Source organism: Helianthus annuus, chromosome 5, assembly GCF_002127325.2.
Source record: "Helianthus annuus cultivar XRQ/B chromosome 5, HanXRQr2.0-SUNRISE, whole genome shotgun sequence".
NCBI lineage: Eukaryota > Viridiplantae > Streptophyta > Magnoliopsida > Asterales > Asteraceae > Helianthus > Helianthus annuus.
In genome coordinates this window covers 24,851,943-24,875,450 of record NC_035437.2, presented here as the reverse complement: position 1 = coordinate 24,875,450, position 23,508 = coordinate 24,851,943, and the positions used below count along the sequence as shown (strand labels likewise).

At 37.8% G+C, this 23,508-nt stretch overlaps 1 long non-coding RNA gene and 1 pseudogene across 1 annotated transcript; both read right to left on the bottom strand.

The window, feature by feature from the left end:
* Positions 1-252: 252 nt before the first annotated feature.
* On the bottom strand, positions 253-1,307 carry LOC110942821 (annotated as a pseudogene).
* A 1,831-nt stretch (positions 1,308-3,138) lies between these two features.
* LOC110940190 lies at positions 3,139-10,425 on the bottom strand. Its single transcript, XR_002592886.2, has 4 exons — positions 10,071-10,425; positions 3,523-3,616; positions 3,342-3,434; positions 3,139-3,207 (listed from the first exon to the last, which is right to left on the bottom strand). It is a non-coding gene; the product is annotated as an uncharacterized LOC110940190 (long non-coding RNA).
* Between the last annotated feature and the right edge of the window lie 13,083 nt (positions 10,426-23,508).

Below are 23,508 nucleotides of genomic sequence, written 5' to 3'. Positions count from 1 at the left end.
CTGAAACCAACAAATGCAGAGAACAGGTTAGTTTTCACTTACAACACGATAAAACGAAACTTTAATATATTAGTATGCATTTAAATATTTTTATTATAATTATCAAACCAATAGGTTCTTTGGACAGGATATAGCACCCTCAGGCCTGAGAGGATGGGACTGTGTAGAACCACACCTCTTAAGTCAGGTATACGTGATGCAAGATCAATTGTGGGACTGCTACCAACAGATTGACCGTATACGCTTAGTTGGTCACATTAAAAACAAGAAAAAACCGAAAACCGCAACTAAAAAACCCGTTAAACCGACACGAACCTGCTTACGAGCCCGCGGCCGGCAGCCGATTCCCGGTTCTTAATCATTCGTCTTTGCCGCCTTTCAACAACTTTTTCAACTGCCCCACTTTTTCTCCCCCTCACAATCCCACTAAACTCATGAGGCGAAGGCGAAACCGAAGACGTATCTCCATTATTCTTCCCCATCCCGTCTGATGAAACCGCAGGCGACCCCACCGTCGTAACCCTGGGTCCCACTAACCCCATGTTACCACCCTGTAACACCCCATCAGAAACACCCATGAGCCCATTCCTAATTACAGGACTACCCTTCATACCACCTCCATAAGCAACATTAGTTTGCTTTGGAAACAACTGTTGACTTTTCTGTTGACTTTGTTGTTGACTTTGGGCAGATCTAACTCCATTCACATTCAATGGCAGATTATGATTGTTTCTACTCACACCTTGTTGGAATCCAACAGCCCCGAAAACCGGTTTGTTTTGCGTGTTTTGCGAATTCGTTAAATTACAAAACAACCCGTTATCATTCGGTTTATCAACCAACTGATTTTCTTCCCTTACAACTCCAGCGTTAACCAAAAACTCCTCAAGAGTCATTTCCCCTAATGCCTGTTGCCTTTAAGACAAATTCGGTTGCCCGAACGCGTTAAACACTTTCGATATATCTTTCCAAACCTCATCAACTGTCTTTTAACTTACTGTTCTTGGTAAAGTCAAAGACCCTTGTCTTTGCATCATTCCACCACCTTCAACAACACCGTTGTTAACAGCGGTATTATTATTAATATTTGTTTGAGTTTCTTCTGGATTCCAAATGCTTTTTAACAACTCAACCATATTCATTGACCCAAAATCTTTACCAATGTTGGTACCCATGGTGGTTTGTAGCTCATCAAAGGTTAATGAGTATATTGATCCTTGTCATGCTAGATGGAAGTTTCCGGGCGGTCTAGCGTTCCCGCTCGCGATCTCTGTTGTTGGATGATTATTGAAGCTTTTGTAGTTCATGATTCTGTAACATAAAATAAAGTCGTACTATACCCAATTAATAAGATTAATTAGATCAACTGCATGAACCAACTGCATCATGATTCATGATACACCTACAATAATGCATCGCCTCCAAAAATTTAATCTTCCTAAAAACTAAACCGAATAGTAATATAGAATACAAACCAAAGTACTGCTATAATGTTCTCTAGAATTTCAGGTCCTGCATCGTTCTCCGAGCCTCTGAGGAAACGATTAAGAAATAATATATACAAATGAAACTGTGTGATGATAAATCATATAGAAAATAAACTTCTTCATGATTTAATATACACCCACCCCGTGATTTTCTCGGGTAAATCATTACCTAGTGGCGGAACATAAGGAGATGGTGCAGCTGCTGCGGCTGCTCCACCGTCGTTTCCTACATAAAAAAAGTTGAATAGCTTCCAGCTTGTAGCCTGAATGAACATGGAACCAGAATCAGAAATGAATGAACATAACGTGAATTTTATTTTGCAAGAGATGAAAAGTATAACTCTCAAGAAATCACAATCCAAGATATTAACAATTTTTTTAACAGCAACTCTTTTGTATCTAATGCGCATAGGCTTGCGCTTCAGACTACAAAAAGCAAGGATCGCATGCCAAAATAAGACACGCCTTTCGTACAGAGAAGGTTTGTGCGGTGAGAACGCCAAAATAAGAATGAAAGAAGACAACATGGTTGGTTGGAAAGCCATTTAAAAATAAAGGCAAAAGATCAAATACAAATAATCTTAACATACTAAACATACAAATTGAAGGAAAACCCAAAAAGACAAGGTGGCATTTTTGTAATTACCACCAACTATCAAAGTTACAACCAAAAATACCTAAAAAAACACAAATTTTTTTTAACATTTTTTATTAAAAAATCGCTACATTTCGTTGGGGAAAATTTTTTTTTTTTTTTTGCTGCTACTAAAAGTAGCGATTTTTTAATAAAAAATGTTAAAAAAATAAAATAAAATAATTTGTGTGTTTTTTTTTATTTTTTTAGATTTTTTTAGGTTTTTTGGGGGGTTTAGTTTTTAGCATTTTAGCTTGGGTGGGGGGGGGGTTAGGTTTTTTTTAGGTTTTTGGGGGTGGGGGGTGGGGGGGGGGTTAGGTTTTTTTAGGTTTTTGGGGGTGGGGGGGGGGGTTAGTTTTTTTTTTAGGTTTTTGGGGGGTGGGGGGGTGGGGGGTTTAGGTTTTTTTTGGGGGTGGGGGGAGTGGTTAGGTTTTTTTAGGTATATTTGTAGAGTAACTTTGATAGTTATTGATAATTACAAAAATGCCACCTTGTCTTTTTGAGTTTTCCTTCAATTTGTATGTTTAGTATGTTAAGATTATTTGTACAAGAACTTTACCCTAAAAATAAAATGGTAATGGCTTTACCCCATTGTGAAAGAATTAAAGAATGAATACCTTAGGATCTCATCATCATCATCATACTCAGTAAATCCCACCAATAGCAAAGCTAAGGTAGGGTCTGAGGAGGGTAAGATGTAGACAACCTTACCTCTACCCCGTAGGAATAGAGAGGCTGCTTCCAGTGAGACCCCCGACTCGATAGTAGTTTTGCATCAAGCCTGGACATAAGGCACATAACACTCGGCAATTGAGACAACTACCGATTAGTGCATGTACTCCCTTGTCTTTCGGCTATCAACGCCACCACATGATGCATGATTAACCGTCCTCAGCTTTTAACGTTATTTTCACGAAATTCATAAAATAACGTTAAAATTAGTGCACTTTCACTTTTGCCCCCAATGGCCCATACATATATATATTATATGCGCATACCGCAAGCGGGGCGCGAATACCTTAGGATCTAATTATTTGAATTGTAGCCAGAACAGAGTCAGTTCTCTTTCCCATAAGTCTCATGTACCTGTTTTGTAGAAACAAACTTCTTTATGCAAAAGCTCATCAAACAACATAAACTACAACTGTAAATGTATTCCTCTCAACATCATAAAACACAAAACACAGATTGCAAATTGTTATAATAAGTAGGATTCTAACCGGTTTATATTCCTCCCCTTTGAAACCGTTCTTTGTGAGGACAAGAGTTTTTGGAAGACGGGTACGAAAGTGTGGAACAACAAATGAGACAACCTAATTGAATAACAATAACATCAATTAATATTATATCTTTTGTACGACAATGTGTAAAGAGAACCCATCTAGTAAATACTCCACTCACCTGGTTCGGAGCAACATATGTATATCCTTTCTGGATGTTTGGCGGTAACTGGTCCCCATGAACTTCCAAAGAAGCACACCACAACAAACTAAATCTGCACACCAAATAATCACACTATATACATGAATATCAAAAGAAACAAACTAAATCCTCACACTACACTTGTTCATTTGAATAATAAGTATGTAACAGGCATTGTGTGAGTGAAGACGTGGACCTGGTGATGTCAACTCCGGTGAGTGCAGCCGCCACGGCGGTGGTGGTTCTACGTGAAATCGGCTTGGAAAAGTGGAAAATCCTAGGGGCAGTTTATAAAGTAAAACCCATATGAATTCGCGTCTCAATGTGACGGTACACCACAAATTGAATGGTGGTTTCATGAATCACATTAATTTCTTCAATTGCTTCCTCAATTTTTTTTTACCCGCAAACACTTATTGAACAAAGTCGATACGATTACAAACTAATGGCAGGTAGACGAGCAACAAGCTGCGCCGCTACCCCTTTCTGAATAGCAAACCCTACCCTGCTAAACACAAAATTCTGCCCCTTAACATGTGCGGTGTTACTGCTTACCACCTGTTGAACCCGCTTAAGGAACCGCACCGCGTCAGGGGCGAGAGCGCCAAATGTATCGAAAGTGAACGGGACGAACACGTGCTGATTCTCGATGTAAGCTTTTTCGTGTTTAGCTACTTTGCCCGCCTCTTCCTTTGTAATCGCATGTCCCGCCACAAACCCGTGATCCCTTAGCCCAACGAGGGGGACACACCTGTCAAATCGACACACGCGTGTTTCCCTCCTTCCCATCCAAAAACAAGAATGTCAGCGGGCCGTAGCGTAGATCTCCCTTCTAATGGATCAGTCAAGAAGTTCACCGGAGCTTCCTTTTTTGCCGAGATCCCTGCTCGCTTAAGGACATCATACAGCCCATCTCGAACTAAATCATGTCGATACTTAAAGCCCGATAATTCTTTGCAATGTACTGCATGCTCCCCAAAAGAATCCAAGCAACACTTCCGACATACAGGACACGGGTCATCAGCCGGGAAAAAGGGTATCATTAAACGGTACTTGAGGATAGCCCGGTATTCCACAGCCGACATGCATTGCCCTAAACCTTCTATGGGAACAACAGACAGGAAATCCTGAGCATGGGGGGCTCGCAAACACTCAAACACGGCTCGCTGGCGAGGGGAAAAGACAAACTTCTCTTCAACTGTCTTGACGATTTCGCCATATAAGGCATTCGCCAGAATTTTCTGGGCTTTAATGGGGGCGGTGTCTTTAATGTAGAAACCGCCAAAATCAAGATCGGGAAGAGAACTATGCAGATTGTCCAACGCACCCTTGTAATCAGAGTCCAACAGCTCTCCCCCACATTCACGAAGGATGTGGTCTTGAAGAACCCAAGATTGGGCCCTTGAAGCCACAAAAGCATAGGAAGAGGCATCCTCAGCTGAGCAAATCCCAAGCCCCCCAAAACGCGTCGGGAGGGAAGCTAACCTCCTCAAATTGAATGGGAGGTTTCATACATTTCATTCGATTGAGTTCTCACTAGAAGATTAAATTGCTTCCAATTGAAGAAATTCAACCGTCGATTTCATTCAATACTTTTAACCGAAGGAGTAATTGACAAAGACATTCAGAATGAAGGGTTAATGGGTGATGAAGGTAGGATTTCTCTATTGTTTTCTCTCCTAATGTCTCTTGGCTTTCCTTGTCATTGAGTAGGGTATAGTAAAGCTTTGGACAATTAACGTAGGAGAGAGGAGGTTTTGTCAATTTTACCCGAAAGTGTCTTAAAACTTTATACACTTTACAACTTCAACCCCTCTCAAAATATTTGACTTTGTTGCACATGGTGCTTCAATACGTGTATTTATGACAAAATTACCAAAAGGGTAGAAAACCTAATTTCTTTAATATAGTAGTATAGATATACACCATAAAGATATAAATAGATGGGAGTTTGGTGAATTTTTATATTTTATGAGTTGTTAATAAAAATGTAATAAATTGATAATATAAATTTTATAAATGCTTCTTCTAGTCAATTAATGAGTGTTTGAAACAAGTAAATGAGATGTTGAGATTATGTGTATAATGATATGAAGAAAATATGAATGCAATATGCAATTTAATGTCTTTGAATGTTAATTTGATTTTAATAGTCAAAATTAAATGATGATAGGGGCACGTTGTAACCTGGAAGTCTAGACTTCAAATTGGGCTTGTGTTGGGCTGTTTGTTGGCATTTTGAAGATCAAATGGAATTAAAAAGCTGGCAGCCCACTACATTATTCTAAAGAGCCCACATAGTGAACAAAAGAGAGAATAAAAGGTTTTGACGGCAATTCTTTTAAGGGACGAAAATTTGGCATCACATAAAACGACTTTTTAGGCAATAGGGTGTGGTAATGATCCTTATAACCACCATGATCCTTTATGTTAGTGTCATATAACCCACCTCTAATCCACCATCCAAAACCACTATCCTAAGGGTGTGGTCATGACCCAAACCACTAGCCCCTTATTTATTTTAATTTATCTTTGTCTAAATAGAAAAAAGGAAATGATTTGTTGAAAAATGGAAAGGAAGACTATGGTTGCCATGGTTTAATCCATGCAAACCATGGTGGATCAATCAAGGAGATGGTGTAGCCTTCTATTCATGTTCCTAGGTGGCAAATCATGTCCCAACCATGACCCTCACACCCTATAGCCTTATAATATTTCATCAACAGCCGACATATGGAGCTATAAAAGGAAAAGTTGTCATACATTCATGAGAATCCCATATACAGCCGTCAACATACGAGGACGAATTTTAATATTTTTCTCATCTTTCAAGTCTAATTCATGTTGGATCAACTCGGGATGATAACCGGTGCTATGAAGACAACCATGAGCGGCTAGACTCTTTGTGGCTTCCTCCAAGCGGACCGTTCAGTTAGGTTTTTACTTTATTCACTTTAAACTCAGGTTTGGATGTATTTTTAACTTTGACAACGTTGTATGAATACATTGATGTGTTGGTTTATTTGAACTATTTGCATGTGTTTTGAGTTCTTGCTTTACAACTTCTTCGGTTGATGACAAAACCTAGTAACTTGTTGGGTGACATAGAGTAGGTTGACTCACGCTAGTAAATAGGGTTAATCGAATTATAAAAGATCTGATGACAAAGACCTATTTTTGATTACCATCTTAAATTAACCAACTTTCCAACATCATGTCTATGTGTTGGCCAATTAACTGAGTAAACAAAATTTTGTGAAACCTAGAATCTGAAGTTTGGAGGAAGTTACATTTTATAAATCTGATATCTTTTCTTGTAGTTAGTTTAAAGTTTTCTTTCCAATAAATCAAAACCCCAATTCTAGATTAGAAGTAGTTAATTAAATAATTTAGCTAAACACTAACCACATAATCCCCGTGGATACGATACACTACTTACGCTATCTACTTAGTTTAATTAGGTTTTTGCATGACCCTTATGACAGTCATCAAGATTCCAAATCTTCAAGAAAGGCTGATGTACGAAGTGTAGATTCAAATGCAAATCTTACAACCCAAGTTGAGGCACTCACTACACAGACTGAAAAGCTAATGATGAAACAGAAGATGTGCAGTACGCGGGGGATCTCATGCGACTGAGGATTGTCCTATAGCTACGCAATCAGAGGAAGTTGACATCATAGATGACCAGTTCAGATACCCATTCGGTGCTGATAAAGGGAAGCCTAGGGTTAGCTAGAGAGATAATATGAATTCATTCCTAACCGGGTACTCACAAAGTAGTGGATTCCGGCCTAAAGAGAAGAAGCCAAGTCTACAGGAAGTCCTCATGGATTTTATCCAAGAGAATAGGGAAAGGATGAGCAAGCAAGACTAAGAGCTAGCTAGGCACATAACCAATGTTTTAAAAACCGGTTTTTAAGTCATACCGGATTGGGCTCTAAAATGGTTCAACCGGTTGAACTGGGTTGTATCGAGCGGTTGAACCGGGTTACTAGTTAACCCTATAAATTCCATAAAATTACAAATTCATCTAAAAAACAATCAAATCTCAACTTTGATTGATATAACTGATCATAGTTTTATCTAAAAATAACTATTTTTATTCTAAATTATTAAGCATTTTAAGAATATTTTTAATAGTTATAAACAATATTGCATTATATGAGGTGAGTAACAGTTTCAACAACGATGAAATATGGAATAGAAGACAATTGGTTAATTACCGGAAATATGGAAGATCAATATTACCTTAATATCGTATTTTATTAAAATTAAGAAATCAAATCTTAAGATAATGCAAACCGGTTCAACGGTTTAAACCGGTAGAATTGGATTTACCGCCGGTACATAAGACATACCGTATTCGGGTTTTACCGGCCTTTATCGTACTGGACTCGTGTTCGATATCCGGTTTAACCGGTATAACCGGCCGGTTTATACCGGTATTTAAAACATTGCACATAACTACCATTCAAAATAGGGATAGCACCCGTGCTGCAGATGTCATTCAAGAAGAGGAGATTAAATTTCTAATCTTTACAAACAAGGAAAAGTTGACACTTAGGCAAATGAGCGAATTGAAGAAAAATAAGGAGAAGGTGGAAGAAAAGTTGACACTTAGGCAAATGAGCGAATTGAAGAAAAATAAGGAGAAGGTGGAAGAGCGTGAAGCTGACCTTCCTAACCCTAAGCACCAATTGAAGGATAAACTTGAAAAACAATACGGTAAGTTCCTACCAGTGTTCACAAAGTTGCATATTAACCTTCCATTCATGGAAGCATTGATCTAAATGCCAAAGTATGCAAAATTCTTAAAGGACTTACTATCTAACAAGAAAAAGCTAGAAGATCTATCTACTGTTACATTAAATGAAGAATGTTCAGAAGTCTTGTAGAACAAATTAACACAAAAAGTAGTAGATCCTAGCAGTTTTACTATCCCATGTTTAATAAGGATCAATCCATCAACAATTCTTTGCTAATCTAGGAGCAAGCATGAATCTGATGCCATATTCAGTATTTGCTAAGCTTAACCTGTGACACCCAGCAATTTAGGCCTGTACCGTACCAATGTGACACGTGTAATGAACGAATAATAACAATATTTTGTTAAATGTGGTGTTATTATGTGATATTTGAAGTGTTGGTAAATCCAAACTTAGTTGAAAATTAAGTTGGGAATAATAAGATAAACGTTTATCGCGTAACGAACAAAATGCGAAACGAACGTCGGGGACCGCCTGGATAATGTTAAAATCCTAAAAAAAATTTCGTTATGACTAAAATCCTATTTTTAATCATATTCGTGAAGAAAAATTAGTTAAAACGCTTAAAATCCTTATTTTGCGAATTTAAGCGCATAGTGCGCAATACCGCGCGTATACTGCAAAATACAGACAACGCAGCCAGTCTGGGAAAATAAAATATTTGTATTTTACGTTATGTCCATTGTGTAATACGCAACTGGGTTTTTGAATTTTTTTTTCTAAATATAACAATATGGTACTCATATTAAAGATATAAAAACGTTCGATTTTATGGTATAATTTTTTTTAAACAAATGACGTATAAAAAGTTATGGACGTTTAAAAAATATGGGGAAATAACATGTGACTTGCATGTGCATAATCTTTTTATTCTCTTTGACAAAATTAACCCTTCTACTTGATTTCTTTTGAGACACTTGTCACTTTATAGTGACTTCTTACACTTCTTATTTTTATATTCATTTGTAGGATAACTCAACCCGTGTTTATTAAGTGTTTTTAGAATCATAAAATAAAAGACAAAGGATAAAATAAAATTGAAGATTGTGTAATGTATATATAATTCAAGTAGGGACAAACAAAAATAAGTTCAAATAACATAAATAAATACTCCATTGAGAATATAACTATATAAGATAGCTTGTACATATACAAAAAGAATTACGACAATCCGTCTTAAAGAGTTGGGTAAATTACAGTTTTCGTCCTTTGTTTTTCATCAAATTACAGTAGATAGTCTTTAACTTTAATAATTACAGTCACAATCTCTTATTTGGAAAACTCATTATACTTTACGTCCTTTAGCTCTAACCTGATTAAAAATTCTAGTTAGGTCTGATCAGTCAAGGGCAGTTTAGTATTTCTACAAACATAAATAAAGAAAAAAAATAAAACTTGATTTAAAAACCCACTTCATTTTTTCCCTTTCTTCTTCACCATCACCACCTTCTTTCACCATCACCACCGCCATCATAATCACCACCACCCCTCTCTCTCCAACCACCCCTCTCTCTCTCTATAACCAACCCCCACCCCCACCCCAATCCCCACCACCACCAAATCTTCCGCCACCACCCCCACCCCAATCACCGCCACCACAAAATCCACCGCCACCACCACTAAATCTGCCACACCACAGCGTCCATCTAGCTCGTGACGTAACCACCACACCATTGTTAACCGTCACCATCACCACCTTTCTCAAAATATATGATAAAACGATCACATAGGTATTGAAAGGAGAATTAAAACATGTACCTTTCTCTTACAGCACCGACAGACAGTACTCCACCATAGGCTCGGTTAACAGTTCTTCTGTTCCTCGATAATCTTGATCTCTTGTACTCAGCAGGTCTTAAGTGTGGAGTCTGAATTATAGACACGTGTGTCACAAGTACTAGTTACAAAATCACCTTCTTTGTAAACAAAGAGAAATCGTCGTATGTGTCTGTTTTATCATCATCATCCTCAATTTGTCAATTTATAACAGAGATGAACAATTTCTCATTCAACATACATAATTCAATCACTAATCGATGTATTGGTTTTTAAAATTTGCGGCTGTTGTGATTGTGTTTAGGGTTTTTTTGGGGTAAGAAAAGTGTGAAGAAGAAAGATGATGCTCAAATCAGTTAAAGACGAACTCTATTTATTATTTTTTTCTAAATAAATAGGTAAAATGACTCATGTGCCCTTGTGTCTTGCACATGATAAACTTAAACTGAAATTTTTTAACTAGGTTAGAGCTAAAAGACATAGAATGTAATGAGTTTTCCAAATAAAGGATTATGAGTGTAATTATTAAAGTTAAAGACCATCCACTGCAATTCGATACAAACATAAAGGACGAAAAGTGTAATTTACCCTAAATAGTTGGATTAGCCCCCGGTTTCTATAACTTTTTTTATTAGTGGGATTCGCTATTAAAAACCCATTAACTCATATGGAAATTTAAAATCCAGGAGGGTGGTGAACAAGGTGAAATATTTCTGAAAGTTTAGAAGTGACAATAATTATGTTAAATGAAGATTTTCATTTATTATTAGAGGGAGAACCAGAGAAGAGTTAAGAAGGTCTGCTAAACTTTTGATCATAGAAATTTGTAAGTTTTAGAAATAGTTATTCATGCAAATAGAAAGAGATTGGTGTCACATACATAGTCCAACCTTCTTGAGACTAAAAAGATAGCTCTATACACCCTAGAGTCATATTCATGTTAAGTGTACTCAAATGTTTATTGAAAACTTATTGTGTTACAGTTTATGAATCAGTTACTGCTACTAAACCGAAACAGTGTTTATCAAAGCTGAGGTTTGTAATTTAAAAAGAAATTAAACAAATTAGTGTATAAGCAAAAGTAATAAGAAGTAAAATAAATAAATGATTTTAGTAAAAAAAAAAAAAAACTGAAAATGCTTTTCTTTCTTTTGACCTGGACACAGGTTGTGCGGTGTGCCAGCAGTGTTATGGACTGCTCGATTGATGAGCTGACAGGCCCACTCCACATATATCCTTTACAAACCCAATTAAATTAATCAACCTTTTTACATACTATGTATTATTTAACTTTTTTTTTTAAGGTATACTTCATTAAACAATAGCGGGCTATCTCCAAGACAGAGAAAGCCGCATAAACCAACTTACATCATATCAATTAAAAAGTTACATCACTCTTTCCAATCTAACGTACAATTTTTAAAACGACTCCTATACCAAAGATACCCCAACGCTTTTACGTCAGACACAATATGAACCACATTCGCATCGGTACTACCAAAAGCCTTTTCGTTTCGAGCTTTCCAAATGCGCTAAGCCGTCAAAATAAGCACCCCATATACTATATCTTTCTTTGTCTTGGAGCTATTCATCTGATCCACATAACTTCGAATATCATCAATCGAAAACAAGAAGAAAGACGGTAACCTACACCACGTGGCCACACCGGTCCACACCCCATCCGAAATTCTACAAGCCGTAAAAATATGCTCTGTGTTTTCGACCGCTTCACCACATAAATAACAACCCCATCACCGACCACAATGTTCCTCCTCCTAAGAGCGTCCAATGTCGGGATCCGATCCATGCTAGCCCACCACAAAAAAATGTTGCACTTATTTGGAATCCACTTACTCCACTTATACACATTAACATTGTTTCTCGGGTCCTCCTCATTCAACCAAATTCTAGTTTCTTTAACTGAATAAACAACATTACTACCTTTATTCCAAATCCATTGATCACCTCTCTTATTAAGCCGAACACCGTGAAGCAACCGATGACATTCCACAACCTCTTTGACCTCGACATCCGAACTCGGGTACTTCTTCCAGCTCCAAGCGATAACATCCAAGCCACTTTGTAAACCAATCATTTCGGAAACCGTGCACCATTTATTTCTTTCAAGGCGGAATAAAGTACGAAATAAAATCTTCAGCGGTTGACTTGAAATCCATGGATCAATCCAAAACTTAACTTTATTTCCATTACCCACCACTCCCCGGATCATGTTAACAAACGAAACGCCATTCACCCTCATCCGATAACCAGTCCTAACGATTTGGTTCCATGTGCCCACCCCCTTCTTATTAGACGGGTATTCATCCAATCTTCTAGCCGAGGAGTGAATCGCATCTATAACTTTTCTCCAAAGGGCCTCACTTTCAGTTCGATATCTCCACAACCACTTCAATAAGAGCGCATTGTTACTAGTAGCTAACTTATTTAAACCCAACCCACCTTCGTTTTTCTTCTTAGTAACTTTCTCCCAAGAAACCCAATGAACTTTTTTAACTTCCTCGTCCCCACCCCAAAGGAAACGTTTAATTATGGACTCCAATTTACTCACCACAGCTACCGGAGCTTTATACAAAGAAAAATAATATGTTGGTAAGCTTTCTAACACGGACTTGATAAGAACCATCCTTCCTCCTATAGATAAGACTTTGGCCTTCCACCTCAACAATCTTTTTTTAAACACATTAACCACCGGCTCCCAATTGACTATACTGTTCATATTCGCTCCCACTTGAATTCCCAAATACTTGAACGCAGTATCACCCGGTTTACAACCCAACACACTCGCCTCAATCGACACCTCTTCGAAACTCTTCCCAACCCCAAAAATAATCGATTTTTGAATGTTTATTCGAAGACCCGAGCATAAGTGAAATATCCTCAATAATCTCCTTAACGACCGGAAATTAAATTTCGACCATTCACCCATAACCATAACATCATCCGCATATAAAAGATGTGAAATCAGAGGGCCATCTTCTTTAACATTTACCCCATCAAAGGAGCCAATACGACACGCCGTCCGAATAACACTCGAAAAAGCCTCCATAACAATAATAAATAAAAATGGGGATATCGGATCACCTTGCCGAAGACCTTTCTCACAACCAAACTCGAACGTAGGAGACCCATTCACGAGCACCAAAGAGCGAGCCGAAGATAAAATACCATTAATCCATTTGCACCATAAATCAGGAATTTTCATTTGACACATCACAGACAATAAAAATTCCCAATGAACATTGTCGTAGGCCTTCTCGAAATCAGTTTTAAACATAAACAATTCTTTGCCTTTGCTCCTAGCCCAAGATAATATCTCGCTAATGATCAAAGGCCCGTCCAAAATGTATCTACCTGAGAGAAAAGCCGATTGCGTCTCATAAGTAATGGACCCCATAACCTTCTTCAACCTATTCGCCAGGACTTTGGAAATGACCTTACTAACCACACCAATAAGGTTAATAGGTCGGTATTCCCCAAGCTTAACCGGGTCGCTAACTTTAGGAATCAAAGTAATGAAAGATGTACCAACTCCTCGACTAATAGATCCCGATTCAAAAAAATTCTGCATAATCGACATAAAATCCGGAGCAAGCGAAGACCAAAACTTCTTAATAAACCGAAAATCAAAACCGTCAGGTCCGGGAGCCTTGTCGCTACCACAATAAAAAACCGCCTCTTTAACTTCTCGTTCCGAAAAAGGACTAACAATCTCCACCGCATCCGTCTCTGACAGCTGTTTTAAATCGCTACACTCCAAATAAGGCCGAACAGGCATTTCTTACAAATTTATTCTTGAAAAATCTAAGGACCTCTTTCTTCACAAGCGACGACTTTGTAACCCATGTACCATTAATATTCAACCCCGGCAATGAATTCGACACTCTTCTTTTATTAACCACCCCATGAAAAAATCTCGAGTTTTCGTCACCCTCTTTAGCCCACCTAACTCTCGCTTTTTGTCTTAGATCTTTGTCTTTGAACGCTTGTAACTCTTTGATCCTCACTTTGGCTTCCTCATACACCCATCGTTCCGCTTCTGACAAATCCCTTTCTTCAATAATCGAATCCAAAACATTGAGCTCATGCACCAAATTTTCCTCTTCCTCACATTCCACAAATTTGCTTCGTTCCACCCATTTAGCGATAACTTGCCTCAAATATTTGAACTTTTTCATAAGCAGAACATCAGGCAAACCACCATCCTTGAAATCCGATAAAGCGTTAGCCACCACTTCTTCGAATCCGCTACGATACTGCCAAGAATTAAATACTCGGAACGATTTAACGCCAAAATTCCTATACTCAACTTTCAAAACAAGCGGACTATGATCCGAACATTCCCTAGCAAGAGCACGATATTCCGCATTCGGCCAAGAAGAAAGGAAGTTCCACGAAACAAACATCCTGTCTATGCGACTACATTTATTCCCAGTAACGAAAGTGAACTTCCGACCTCTTAACAAGTACTCATGAAGACCCACTCCCTCTACGAATTCATTGAACTCATCCGTTTCAGCCGCATTAAACTTAGAATTCCTACGATCACCACGGTCTCTAACACAATTGAAATCGCCCCCGACTATCCAATAGGTATCATCTTGCGTTATGACCCGACCCAATTCAACCCACAACTCCCTTTTCTCCCTCAATTTCTGCGGAGAGTACATGTTAATTATGGCCATACCCAAACCACTGTCTTTAATCGTCCCGTACACAACTAAAAAATATCTATGCCTCGACACCGAACTCATCACAAGCCTCTTAGGGTCCCACATCGAAAGAATACCACCGGAACGACCTGTGGCATCAACATGCTCATAAATGAAATCCCCATGCCCCCAAAACTTACTCAAGTCTATACCATCAAGAGAAGAAAATTGCGTTTCTTGAAGCATCATAAACCCGATATCATTGTATCCCCGAAGTTTTCGGATCCACTCACTTTTACGATCCATTCCCAGTCCTCTAATATTTACCGACAAAAAATTCATGAGTCAACCGTTTGAAAACCTTCAACGTTCACCACATTTTCAAGCGCCTGTTTGAACCTCTCCATATTTTGTGCACCAAGAGCATTAGCTAAAACTATAGTCTCGTTAACTTCGTTGTTAATTTCCTTCTCAAGATGAGCTTCAAAATTCCCCATGTTAGCACCTCCCACTATAGAAGCCATACTAAACATATTGGTCACTTCTTCCCTTACACCCTCTTCCACACTTTTATTAACTGAAAGATTCCCCACCATACTATCCTCAAATAAATTCGGTCTATCATTATCCTCCCCAACCACAACATTTGAGTTCAAATCTGGTGTTACAAAGTCATCAGTATTCCCATCACCTCCATTACTATCCACAAAACCATTCATGTTTCCATTAGTATTAAATATAAACCTATCCACATCAAACGGATCATCACTATCCCGTAACCTTTTTTTTGGACGTTCCATACCTGAAGGAGAATTTGACTTACTTCTTGCCACCTTCTTCCTTACAAACGATCCCCTTTTCTTCCTTGATTCATGCCTTGTCCCCCCTCTTGGAAGTGTTGAGAGAAGATTTCTTGCACGTTGACTACTGGGTCTAGATTTACATCATTCGACCTTACCTCCTGACCTGTATAACCATCACCCTCTTGTTCCATCTCACCTTCACATGCCACAGCATTAGCATCATTCCCATCCTCCATTATAATATTTGTTACCACATCGTCTTCGTTGTCCTCATCATCAACCAGACAATCCGGGATCCATTCCCCAACTTCCTCTTCCACAAGTACAGAATAACTCTTTCCTTTCCAATTCACTATCACCATATCATTAACTTTTTCGCTCCCTTTATACAACACCACACAACAAGCATAGGATAGATCACCGCCATCTTCCGAAAACTGCGCCGACTGAATAACTTCACCAAATTTCCCAGCTATATCATCAAACACTTTCGGACATGAAATACTCAGTGGAACACCATGTATCTTAAACCAAGCCAACCTTTCCACCTCGAGCACTTGACCCTTCCATTCATCCAAAATCGAAAAAACATCATACCATAATTCCTTCCTGTCCAGAAACGCACACTTATCCTCACTACTGTCAAACACGAGAAGGACGTACAGCCCCCCACATATCTAATATTGATCTGGACATGACTAAGATTTCGAAGAATCCTCCTAAAATCCGTTAAAACCGATAAAAACTTCACACGTCCAATTAGTCCACAATCAAACCACTCTCCAAACGCTTGAGTATTAGGCTCCACATTGACCTCTAACAGTCCCGGTTCTGGCTCCTTATTCATGAGAGTATCCCGAAACGTCCGCATCCCGATACCATTCGAACCCGATCCGTTCACCCTACTATCTACTCCTATATCAGCATGCATGTCATTGATCACTGTATCATTCTTTATCACCGGTTTCCAAACAGAATCTACCTTCTTTTTCATATCCACCCCATCGACAAATCTAGCCGGAATTATAAAGAGCTTGTAACTTCCTAACCACACATCTTTCATCTTTCCTTCCAGATCCATCCTATTCCTAACATTCTTAAACGAAGCAAAGCCAAACCTCTTACCAAGCCGATCATATTTTCGAGCAATATACGTACCTTGTAAGTCCCCGTACTCCTTCAAAACCTTAACCACATCTGCTGATGAACACCATGGAGGCAGATTTGAAACGAAAAACTTGATCACCGAATCGCCATCGTTTGGAGATTGTTGTTGTTTAGAGCCCCTCCCTCTCCTATCCGGCACATCGTACCATTGATTTACCTTGTATCTATCCCTCCCCGCCATGAAGATCTCTGAGAAAAATCCTTATTCGTTGCCTAATTAAAAAAATTTAGAATCTTTTGTTAAACTCCTGGCAAAACTAGTTTTGAGAGAATTAAATGAAGTGCCATAGTTGTTGATCAAAATCCTAAACTAAATCCTCGTTACTTAGGTTTTATTAACACACCTCATTTATAATTATATTATTGTTGTATTTATATAGTCTTTTCTGTTTCTTTGTATCATTAACCTACATATATATTATTTCTCCACTCGTTAGTGGAGTGTACTAAATTGAATTCACATGGTATCAAAGCTGCGAAGGTAGGGGCAGGTCTTGAAGATCGAATGACCGTTAAAAAAGTTTCAAAAGCCGGTCCAAGTCCGCAAAGGAACCAATGTAGTTCGTCGGCCGGGTTAACCGGATGGCCAACGGCGGTTAATTGATCACATAAGTTCTTGAAGATGCGACCAAACTCAGCAACAGATTGGATCCTTTTTGAATGAGACGAAGTTGATCACAGAGATTGTGGACCCTTTCAATGGAGGAGTTTCCGTATGTCGTTTCCAACGCAAGCTAGATTTGGCGAGCGCTTCTTCGGATAGAGAAGCATTGAGGATGATGATTGCGCGTTGGTCATCGGCAAGCCAGGTGGTATAGACAGGATTATCGACTTGCTTGTTGTTGTTTGTGACAATAGGAGAGGGGAAATAGCGGAACCGTCAACATGAGAAATTAGTTTTTGTAGGTAAGGGTAGGGCTATTTGATAAGTCCATGCAAGATAATTTGTTGAGCACAGTTTGATGTTCATCATGTGTGACAAAGAGTGAGGAAAGGCATCATGTGTGTGGGAGGAAGAAGAAGCAGCCATGGAAATAGAAAGGAAAAGAGAAGGGTGATCGAAGAGAGAGGAGGATGGGAAAGGTGGTGGAAGTTGAAGGAGAAAATGGTGGGAATAAAGAAGAGGAAAGAGAGGAGGGGAAAGGTGGTGGAAGTTGAAAGAATTGATTAACCTGATTAAGAAAGTACGATATATCAGGACGAGTTATAGTCAAGTATTGTAAAGCACCCACAATGGAACGGTAATGTGAAGGATTTAAATAAGGGTCACCTGTAGTAGTAAAGGATACATTAATGGTAAGTGGAGTAAAAACTGATTTGGTGTCCATCATTTTGGGCCGATCCAATATCTCCGGAGCATATTTGGATTGATTTAAGAACAACCCATCAATGGTTTGAGTTTTCCCAAGTCTTTAATAGCAAATTCTTCATTTAAGCACTTTATGAATGACTGAAGAGTGTGTTCCTAATTACCTGTCAGTATTAATCATCAACATAAACTAACAAGTATATGACGCATGAGTCCTTTTTGAACACAAATAAAGATGGATCAGCACGGGTACATTGAAATTTAATCGTTTCCAAAAATTTGCTAAGCCGATGGAACCAAGCACTGTCCATTTTCAATAGGTCAAACTGTAACACCCTTACTATTATAAAAGGGTTTTTGTATTAATAACGACAATTAAATGTGTACTTACGAATACACATACATATAAAATACGGGTTTACTAAAACTTTTACAGTTTAAAAATAGTATAACATAATGTAATTGAGTTCGTCGTTTAAAAGTTACGACGTAACGCCGTGCGGAAGCTTTAATCTCGTGTGTTCGGTTCTTCGTTGAGCTTGATCTTCATCCGGGAGTCCCTTAAAATTTACCTATGATCATAACCAACTAAAAAGTTAGTTTTGATAGTAAAATAACGAATTTAAACGAGTCCGGAGTTCAAGCAAACAAAATATAAATTTTTGCCAGTTCTATAGTCTGTCGCGCGCCGCGACAGACTTGGCTTAGTTTTTCGCTGGCCGCCAGAACCCGTGGCGGGGCGGGACCGTTTTCGACTTCTCCGTCACGGGGCGCGACGGACTCATTTCGACCGAATTGTTGTTTCTTTGAGCTGCAGATTCCCAACTCACAATTCCCAACTTATACTCCACAAAAACATGCATATCTTTTGATCTAGATGTCTGTTTTGCGTGATTCTTTTCCATACGCGTTCGTAATTTAATTCCCCATCTCATGGAGTAAAACCCGACATCTGAATTCAAAAAAATTTAGATTTCAAGCTGTCGGCTTAAAATTCAATTATAACACTTCTTGACCCGTTCGTGATTTTATCAAACAAACTTGTTTATTACCTTTAAAATATCATGCATATCACATTATGTCAATTTACTAATATACAAGGTTCAAATTACAGGTTTCTTATGCAAATCTTAACCCGTTTTACACATCTACTCATTTTAACCCGTTAAGGGTATTTAACACTTTCAAGATTAAATCACGCTTCTTTTTATTTTACATTCTATCTCCATTTTATACTTTTCCCAAGGATTCAATTTATCAAAATGCTTATTTCTAAACAACTCTTAAAGGTTGTTTGCCCATTTTACCCTTCAAGGGTGTTTTGGTCAACTTTAGTCCCTCAATTTATGACGAAGGACTTTCGCTACCTATTTGACCAAACTCATATGTTTAACTAAAACTTATTTATACGTACCTGGCTCGGGTCAACATATAGACCCGTTTTACACCTCACTTTAATTAGCCACTACTTTATAGCGACGCAAGTATCCAATTCCTGTTCACTCCTGTGAACATATAATTTAATAACCAAATGTTAGTCGATATTGTCAAATGGTGTTATTACCATCATTTGACCGGCCGTTTGGCCTAATGACCAAACATTTACCTTTATAACAAACATGGTTTTTAATTACCAATTCGCACATCCGACCCATTTAGGATTTTACCACAAGATCCTTTTTCATACATATTTTACCCATTTCGACTTACGCCATAGGGTATATTTTGAACTTAAAACTTACATTTATCAACACGTGACTAGGTTACTATTTTACCATTTTTCTCATTATAAGTTACCTCATAAGGTAACATTTCCAAAAACTACTAGTTTGTTCGTCATTGCATGACTTAATTACCATTTTACCCCTTTTTACCATCCATTATGGTTTTTCATTATTTTCATTTGTTCCGACCCGTATCAATCTACATTAGAACATCGTATTTCTAACTTTAGCTTAACATATTCATAACCTTTATTATAATTAGGCATTCTATAAAGGGGGTGCAAGATTTACTTACCTTGCATCCGTTTTTGCTCTTCTTCGCGTATTTGATCCGTTTGACCCGCTTCCTTTCCAAGCTTCCACCTAGCTTGTCAAGCGTCAAAGTATCATATAATTTCCACAAGGTGGTTAGATTAGTCACTGAAGATAATGACCTTCACACCTTATGAATCTTTTTACTACTTTTCTTATTGAACTCCATCATAGGTCGGTTTGACTTTTTAAAAGTCAAATCACCAATTGACATATATAAATGCACTAACAAGTTCACAAGACTCACTTAGGCACATTATCAAACACTTTATTAATTGGACAACATCTACAGGTTTTCATCTATAAATGAAACCCCTTTTATCATGTTATTAGGCATTCCTACGGATACCTAATCAAATCAAGTTCTACTTACAACCGATTGGACGCGCAATTTTACTTAGGCATTTTAACAAACACCTAGTGGGCACAATTTTTTTTACACATTTACAAACTAATTCATAACTAGTTATTTCACCAATTTCACACTTTTTTTCCAATTTTTAGTGCTTAATCAACACTTAAATCCCAAATCTAACTTCAGGGAGTTCTATTAACACAATTTAACCATTATGATTCTAGGGTTCATCATGTTTCTACAAAACCCATTTAGCACATAATCGGATGATCATGTATTCACAACTATGAACATCAATTCAAAAGGTAAATGACTAGGGTTTACTCCTAGACATAAAATCATTCCTAATTTCATCCAAACTTTGATCATGCAAGCTAAAATTTCGATTTCATGTTTTCACCTAGAACTCAAGGTGAAACTAAATAGCAAAATTAGGCATATCTTATGATCCTTTCACGAAGGTGATCACTATTCTGAGTTTGGATTTCGATTTGGAGCCGTTTTACCCTTTCAATTTGATGAAAAAGCAAGAACTAGGGTTTGTGAGGGAAGCTCTAGTCGCCCCTATATTTCTTCGATCCAGACACACACACCAAGTGTGTGTTTTGGATTTTAGTTATTGTTTTAATAAAACTAGTTTTAATTTTAACACCTTTGGCCCCCCAACTATTGTCAAGTTTTATTTTAGGTGTTTTTAATCAACTTCCATATTACTACAAGACTTGTAACTAACTAGGTTATTTATTCCTCGTTATTTCCATCTCATTTATACCCGCTATTTAATATATATATATATATATATATATATATATATATATATAAAACCTATATATTTTTGGGGTGTTACCTAACCCGTTTTATTTTAAGTCCCGTTAACTCGGGCCTTTTTATATACTTTGTTTTCTCAAAGTATTTATCCTCCTTTTAATCAATATTAGATTTATTTATTGAAATCCTAATATTGACCGGGTAAATTTCCACTACTAGCGGTATTTCATCCGTCATTGATATTAACGTGGTTTGGTTACCAAACCCGTTTTTGGGGTGTTACACAAACGTATCCTTCGATATAATAAAGGCACATTAGCATTTGGTTTACATTTTTCTAAACCATCTCACACAACTCTTATTGGCTTTTTTTTTGCGGCCTGGGCTCGATGCCTTAAGACTCGACGGTCAACATTTAGATATTCTATTTTTGGGGGGTAATCTTGTTTCCTAGAGCGCCAAGAAACAACCAACAATCTCACGTTCAAGTTGCGAATCGGAATATCGCACCATGGCTAATACGGCCTACCATCTTATGTGATAAACAAAGTGTGAATTCAGGATCTGGATCGATTCCTTTAACCGTTTAATGCATACAAACACGTGAAATGTGCGGAATCCAATCACGTGTGTGGATCAGACACAAAGATGTAATTATAAACTGTTTTCTATTGATGATATAACAATCACAAAACCACGAAAACAATTTGACAGAGTTTCCCCACTCTAGTAAAAAATTTACAAATGACGACCCTACTCTCCTATTTATAGGCAAAGCTCATCTGGATGACTAACCTAGCGGATGGCCTCCATCCGGATGGATGGACCTCCATCCGGATGGGATGGACTAAACTTATAAAGTATCTAGATGAATATGATGCACATTCGTTCGGATGGACCCTATGCCCATCCGTCCGAATGGATTATAACATGCATTAACTTTGTCTTTTGCTCCGTTTAGCACCGGTCTTGTATCATCTGATTAAGCTACGGTACGTGATTGACACAAGCGATAGACATATGCACTCATAGACTCCCCCTTGGATATTGCTGCAGTCAATCTCGTAGCTTTCTGTCTCTCTCTGAGTCTTCTAACAATGTTGACATTTTCAGCAACACAGACTCTCCCTTTTTCTCTAACAGATTCCTCGTGGATCTTCTTACAGCTTCAGCTGCTCCCCCTTTCGATTTACTCGATCTACAGGCTCCCCCTTTCGTTAAGCTTCCGTGCTTTTCAGGATCGACACCTAGATCTAACAATCTCCTGCAAAATCATTATCTGGACCTTTAAATACAAGCTCCCCCTTGTGTCGAGCTTGTCTTTAGACTCTCCCTTAGCTTCAGCTATCAGGATCGTAGTCTGGCTCTTTCATCTACAAATCTCAAACCATTTGTATGATAGTTGACAATTAAAGTTCAGTAATCAAAAATCTAGCTCTAAACATTTATCATGGATAAGCTGGAGCATTTCAAAGATGTGACAGCATAGGACATCGTTTGTTCACAGAAATCTGGATTTATCATCTAACAGTTAAAGATTTTTGATTTTCTTGAATTGATGACCTGGCTTAAAATTTATTGGATCAAGAACCTGGCTCACATTTGACAATTTTAGTTCAAGATCATAACCTGACTCTAAATATCAAATATGACAATTTTAAAATCCAAAACCTTTATCAAGTAATCATCCAAGTCTAAATTAATGACCTTGGAGATTTCACAAACTTTTTTTTTGATTTTTCATTCAAAACTCCAAGTTTCAAATTAATGAACTTGTTTATTTTCAAAAACATATTCAACAGATTCAGATTTTTAAACTCAGCTTTCAGACATCGGTTGTCGAAAATAAAGTAGAAAGAAAATCTTTTTGTATTTTTCAAAGTTTATGCAAAACACACCGAAAATCTTTCTATACTTTTTCTTTAACATAAAGCAATAAAGAAATATTTACAGACGATATTTTTGTTTGAGTTCGTGTCAGAGGATCATATCAGTTTATGACAAATCACTAGCACCGTTGAGCTATAAACACTTTAAGTTCTAAACGATTCACTTAGATTGTCAGTATACTGATCCACTTAAATTTTCACACAAATTTCAACTGATTTGAGATACTAGATTTAATGTTTTAAGAACTTAACTTATTTGCTTGTCCCACCTTAGAATATATTCCCGTATCAAAATTCCCTAGATTCAGTCTTACAGGTAAATAACTGGGTTAGTGTGAGGCCTTGAGAGATCAGGTATGAACTACCGTTCAGTCAAAGAGATGAAGGCTCGACTTGAGGTGTGTCCCACTTAGGGATCTTCTT